The sequence below is a fragment of the Octopus bimaculoides genome, chromosome Z (genome assembly GCF_046866305.1).
Source record: "Octopus bimaculoides isolate indiv1 chromosome Z, ASM4686630v1, whole genome shotgun sequence".
NCBI classification, from domain to species: Eukaryota; Metazoa; Mollusca; class Cephalopoda; order Octopoda; family Octopodidae; genus Octopus; species Octopus bimaculoides.
In genome coordinates this window covers 38,138,706-38,145,705 of record NC_142944.1, presented here as the reverse complement: position 1 = coordinate 38,145,705, position 7,000 = coordinate 38,138,706, and the positions used below count along the sequence as shown (strand labels likewise).

Here is a 7,000-nt window from a genome sequence, read left to right as displayed (position 1 = left end):
TGGTGGTGGTGCTGGTGTTGATGGCAGAGGTGACTGTTGCTGTATTAGCGTTGTTGTTGGCGGTTGTGATGCTGACAGGTGTTGTTGTTGTGGCAGATGGGTGACCTTCTTCTTGTGTACTCCTCTGACCTTCATATGAGTTACGAAGTGGCGGGAAATTTTTTTCATAATTTTCTTCGGCGTTCAGGCGTATTTGAGCAAATTGTTTGGCCATCATGCTCTTCTCTTTCTCTCCTTCCGTTGTCTGTGGTGAAAGGAACAAAAGAGGAGTGGAGTTGTTGTTGTTCTTTTTGTTATTGTTGTTCTTGGTGGTAGTGGTGGCTGCGATGTCGGTGGCAGTAGTGGTTTTAGTTTTGTTGTCGTTGGTGGCGGTCGTAATGGTGGTAGTGGAGGTGGTGAAGGCAGTAGTAGTAAACGCAGCATTCCTGGTCTCTACGTCTTGTGTTCGTTCATGCGGAACGACTTGTTGGTCAGTCTCCTTGCCTGCTGTTAGAGGCAAATCGACCACGTGTGAAGGCCTAGCCATATTTCTTTTACGAAATATGGCAAATAAGCCGGAGAAAAATCAAAAACTTTTGGAAATAAACTCCAGAAGGAGCCACTTCCTATTACAAAAACCCAATAGGGTCGAAGTGTATAGACTTATACACCTCTTCCACAAAAAATATTTTAAAACTGCAAAAGTTTTGACATATAAAAGGCCAACTTACTTGCGAGCCGATGTGACTAGCATCCGTCCAGATCAGAGATAGATAGATAGATAGATAGATATACAGGCTGACTACAAAGTCATAAGAAGAATAGAAAAAATTATTAAAATTAGAACGGAAACTAGTTACTGTTGACATGTTTACATATGAAGTAAATAGTAATACAGATTGGTAATAAATTTCTATGTGGTTCTCATTCAATTTCTGTCTGTCTTTCTTCGTATACTTCAACAATAGTCGCATGCGGCTGTTATTCATTGCGTAGGGTATTTAGTAAGGTGTATTTTTCATATAGTATCACATGAAAAATGGGCGTTGTATCTGGGGAACGAGGTGGCCAAGGAATTAGGTTATCTCTTCCTATCCAGCTATGTGGAAAATTTCCATTTAAAAATCTACGAACGTTTATTCTCCAATGATGCAGAGCTCTATCTTGCTAAAGGATGACATTTGAATGGACCTCTTCTACTTGTGGTGCATATCCTTTAGAACATCAAGGTATCAGCTGTTATTGTCTTTTCCAAAAAGAAGAATGGGCCAGTAATTTTGTTGAACAAAATCCAGCATCACACATTGACCTTTTGGTTGTTATGTTCGATTTCCCTAGTAATGTGGGTCTTTTTCTGATCCCCAAATTCATGTATTATGCTTAATTTTTTTTCTAGGCATATAGAAAGTTCCTCATCCGTAAAGCAAATGCAATTAATGAAGTCTTCTTCATCGATTTTTTGCAGAATTGTAACAGCAAATTCTTTTCTGAACGGTTTGTTGTTTACCGTAATTCCTTGCAGTAGTTGAATTCTATATGTATGAGGTTTCGGATACTTATGGAACACCTTATGAATTGTTAATCTCCGTACCTATGGACTTGGATGGGGAACGTTGAAATGACTGACGGACCTTCCAATCCTTGGTTTATGTAGCGCCGTCCCCATCTCCATAAATTGCTTATACCTGTTGCAAATCGTCTTACGTGCCGGAGCTTGTGTTCCAGATTTAGCTGTGTAATTTCTTCGTGTTTGATTATCCAACTTTGTTCCGATAAATCAAGACACACATTGTACCTTTTCTTGTGGAATAGCATTGTCAGAAACATTAATTGTGTTCTGAAACATAAAAAAAACAAATAACATTAATAAAACTATTAATATCATTTAGAAAAAACACATTGATAATATTAATATCCAACTAAAATTTTGTTGCCACCTCTTCTAAGATCTTCACAATGACTTTTTGAAATTGTCTAAAGACTTTATATACACCCTGTATAATTTGCATTTATATACATATGCACATACACATATAGATTATACTTAAACAATAGATTCGTAGCGTATTAAGAGTACGCACCATAAACCAAATCCTCTTGTGAAAAGGAATATGTAACTATAAATTTGTTCACTTGTGCATAGTGTGTATATTAAAAGTATTAAATAGTGTTATTTAAAGTAATATCATGTCGATAAGAATCAGATGTTCACCTACTGTATAATATCTTGATTGTTTCTCGTATAATTAGGAGAAAACACAGGAATCTGTAAGTCCAATTAATTGAAAACAAAATTGAACTTGAAACAAAAAACTCGACGACCCAAACATCCTGGATAAACATGTAATTGTGAATCCTTACAATTAAAAACATTTGTTTGTTAAACTTCTAATTACACTGCATCCATTTATTGGGACTGCAACATCTTTCAGCAAAAATTCGATAAGAAGCGTAATTAAAATATAAAATTGTTGTGATTAATTCGAATTAAGTTGAGAAATATCTTATTCTTTAATGTGAAGTTCCATGTGTGTATGTGAGCGTTTGAATGAATGTGAACGTTTATACCGTATATGATGTAGTGTGTGTATCTGTGTTGGTGCTAGCGTGCCGTTGTACGTGAATATGTGTTTATGTATGTGAAGAGAGAAAGAGAGAGAGAGAGAGAGGGAGAGGTATTAAGAAGAATTTTAGCTCTGTTTGTTTTCCATTTTAATTGCTGGAACTATGGTCGTATCGGACATCGGTACTGGTGTAAAACGTCCATCGTGAATATACAAGGAACAAGAGAAATAACATGATATGGAAGTTGGGGAATCAATTGAAAAATAGAGGTTTAGAGCAAAACAAAAGAAAAAGATGGGGAAAAACAAGGAAACTAATTCCTTGAAACGAGAGATTATGTAAAATGGATGCAAATCCAAATAAATTGAAGAATAGTTAGACTTGTTTGCATTGTTGTTACATAAAGAAATCAAATATTGACATTTTCCTTAATGTGCTACACTTATTTACCGTAGGACCTATTACGTACCGCCATGTACTCATTAACACTGTGCCGCTGAGATACCAACAAGTTCCGGCTGTCAATTCTTCACACAAACCCAGCAGTAGCGGAATGTTAGGGAAGGGGAGGGAAAGATTCGGGAGGAAGTCTCCAATTCTGTTTGGCCGCAGGAAAAAAAATTAAAATATTGAAATGAATTGTGATACGAAAGCATTCTCCTGCGTTTACTATATTTATGCCAGACTAAACTTAGTAATTAACGGTTTCATGCCACTGCGTCTAAGTGCAACTGATTTGACGGTTGACCTACTATTTAACAATTTAAGGAGGTACTTGTATCTAATATGATGAGGTACATCGAAACATGCCGTTGGCACACATACACGGTGCTCCAGCATGACTGCAGCTGCATATTTGAAATGAATAAAAGAATACATATTAGATAGATAGATAGATAGATAGATAGATAGATAGATAGATAGATACACAAATAGAGATATATAAATTCATAGAATATTTTTAGATATCTAATATACGTAGTCTGATCAATAAGTATCCGGTCTATTGCCATAGTAACGAAGCTAAAACAAGCAGAATGAAGCCGTTTGGCAAAGATTGACCTTAAACTTGTTTGTGCATGCGCACTAACTTTTATCGTTCTAGCTCACTGATTACAGCAGTCTTTGGAACGAAGGTGTGTAGCGTGTGGTCGTCATATTGTTGAGCTGAGAATGTGCATTGAATTTTACCAAAATCTTGGCGATACCTGCTCAGAGGCCTACACCAAGTTTTCAAAAAAGTGTTCATCGTTCTCAACACAATCAAGGAGATCTTGTGCAACTGAAACCCAAGTGTCTCTTTGGTCAGCTGAAAGCAGTTTTGGCACAAACTAAGCAGATACGTGTCCCATACTCAAATCTTCAGTGATAATAGATTTAACTGAACAGTAAATAATCTACATATCCTCTGATAACTCACGGATAGTGATTCAACAGCTGCACGCACATCTACGATATTTTTCTCAGTTCTGTTGGTTGCGATTCTCCCAGAACGTTCGTCAATATTCACAATTTTCGGGCCATCTTCGAAACGTCTGAACAACTCGTACACTTGCGCAAATGATTTTGGCACCATTTAAAAATCCATCCAAGACTATCCCGTACTATCAGCCCACTACAAAAATCGAACTCGGTACACATTGCAATATTACGACAAAATTAATTTACCTCAACTTGTCCTGTTCTCTTTAATACCGTACCAAAATAAGTCGAAAAGGAAAAGGATCCAATAAAATTCAAATGTTCACTGGACAAATTTCTTCAAAAAATCCCGCACCAGCATCTTACACACAGATGTCACCAACAATAACTCGTTAATAGAGCGGGGCCATGGCGCACCATATATGACTAAAAGACTTCACCAGGTGGAGCTATTGAGTTATACATGACGTGGACCTATACTAGCCGAAAAATATCAAAGTTATTATACATACATATATATATATATATATATATATATATATATATATATATGTACTTTCGCACAATGCAGTGAGAATGAACTTTGAGTAACCGTTAACTTAGTGTAATTTTATTTTACTTTAAGGTATGGATGATTTAAATTTACCTTAAATCCCCCCCCCCCCGTTCTTCTTAACCCCTACTAAATATCTAACAAGATTTGTAATCATGAATGCGGCTAACCTCGCGTGTGCGTATGCTCACATTTTTGCTAATGCTTGTATGAACGAGTGTACTCGTGCCATGCAGCTTTGACACAGAACTTTGGCTAGAAACAATTAACGACAAAGTTCAAAGCCTCCGCTTACATTATATGAAACTTATATCTTGAAAGTATGTTATCCATAAAAATTCGGCTCTATCATGCAGTGGGAAAATTAATATATTAATAGTCGATTTAGTGCATCGCATGTAGTTTTCGGGATACAGCCAGAAAGATAGGATCTGAGTGTACAGAGGGGCTAGCAAGAAATTTGAGGAGATTTTTGTCAAAGACAAAGATGGAACACAACCTAGGTAACGTAATAAACATTGGAATCGACTATAAAGAATTAGTGATAAAACAAACAGAAAGAACACGTGGTACAATACCGAAAAGTTCCAAGGAGTAATGTTTATAGACGCCACACCACACGGAGTACTGGCCCGCAAATTTAGAAAAATCCTCAAAAGTACTAAGTTGAAGATAAATGTCATAGAAAAACCAGGGAGATCCCTTAGGTCGATAATATGCAAAACATACTCCTTCAGAAAGACAAGATGCGTAGAAGAGAATTGCATCGTGTGCAAATATAGTCTTGGTATCAACTGCAAAACCAGAAATGTAGTTTACAGAATAAGCTGTATGGATGGTGATTGTAAAAACGGAAACACGGTATACATAGGTGAAACGGCGAGAAGTTTGACTGAGCGAGTAAATGAACATTGGAGGGACTACAAGAATCACAAACAAACCTCGGTGCTATACCAGCATGCCAAAGAACAACATGGTGGTGTACTGGACCGGATTAGCATATAAATCCTGTCTACACACCCCGATGACGCATCGTTACGGCAAATACAAGAGTCGGTCCTCATAACTGAAACACGACCAATTTTGAATAGCAATTACATGTAGATAACAGCCTTACAATTACCCATGGTTTCGGATGTTATTCACACATAAAATACAGAACGTGAACGTGAAAATGAAAGGATGCATTTACGAAGAAAACAGAAAATAACAGAGAGAAAACCAAAACAAGTCCTAAGTCTCTATCTTATCTGATATGAATGAAATTTAACAAACACACATATGGATGCACATGCTTACATATAAGCACACACACATACGAGCGTGCACTCATTCACATGCTCATACAGGACAATTTCAAAACAACGCTGAATCATACATTCAAATTAAATGGAAGTGGAGAGACGGGTTACTGAAGAGATTGCAAGAGTGCAATGAAATGATTTAACAAAAAAAAAAAAAAAAACTAAATACTGTTTATAAATAAATAAAGGACCGAACCAGTGCGTGTGTTTATTACCGGTATAATGCCTATCGCAAGGTTTAATAGTATTTCTTTCAACACACGTATTCACATCAAGAATCTTGAACACGAAATACACATACGAAATACATATATATACTTATATATAAACATATATATGCATATAAATATATGCACATATACATATATACACCGTTACATATATATACATATGCATATATATACATATATATGCCTATACATATATACATACATATATATATATACATATACTTATATATATACATGCATATATATATACATATATATACATACATAAACATAGATATATGTATACATATATTTACATATACATTTATATACATATGTATATACATATACATAAACATTTATATACATATATATATATATATATATATATATATATATATACATATAGGTATACAGATATATACACATATATATATATACATGTACACACACACACACATATATATATATATATACATATAGGTATACAGATATATGCACATATATATATATATATATACATGTACACACACACACACACACATATATATATATATATATATATATATATATATATATATATATATATATATATATATATATATATATAAGTAACAGTAGACATTTGCCCAAGATACCGGTGGAACGATTATGACCGGTGGGGTGTATACCCCAGGCTGAGAATCACTGCTTTAGAATGAAGAGTAAATGACTTGTTTTAATAATTTCGTTTTCTCAATTACAGCTATCGATCCAGTACAACGTAACTTGTAGGTCATATCCACTTACCTTCAGGAGATCAGGTAACATATTTGGCCAACTAAACAGGTTTTTACTCCGAGTCAAATTTTAAAAAAACATGTATTTGTGATAAAAAGGAATTATAGAATCGTGATAAAATGTATAGCGACAGGGCATGTTGACATGGCTGTTTTATATTAAGTGAGGTATGGTGGTGTATTTCATAT

General features: G+C 35.1%; 1 long non-coding RNA gene across 1 annotated transcript; it reads right to left on the bottom strand.

Moving 5' to 3' along the window:
- Nucleotides 1-717: 717 nt before the first annotated feature.
- On the bottom strand, nt 718-5,991 carry LOC149132220 (uncharacterized). Its single transcript, XR_016244787.1, has 2 exons — nt 5,098-5,991; nt 718-1,816 (listed from the first exon to the last, which is right to left on the bottom strand). It is a non-coding gene; the product is annotated as an uncharacterized LOC149132220 (long non-coding RNA).
- Between the last annotated feature and the right edge of the window lie 1,009 nt (nt 5,992-7,000).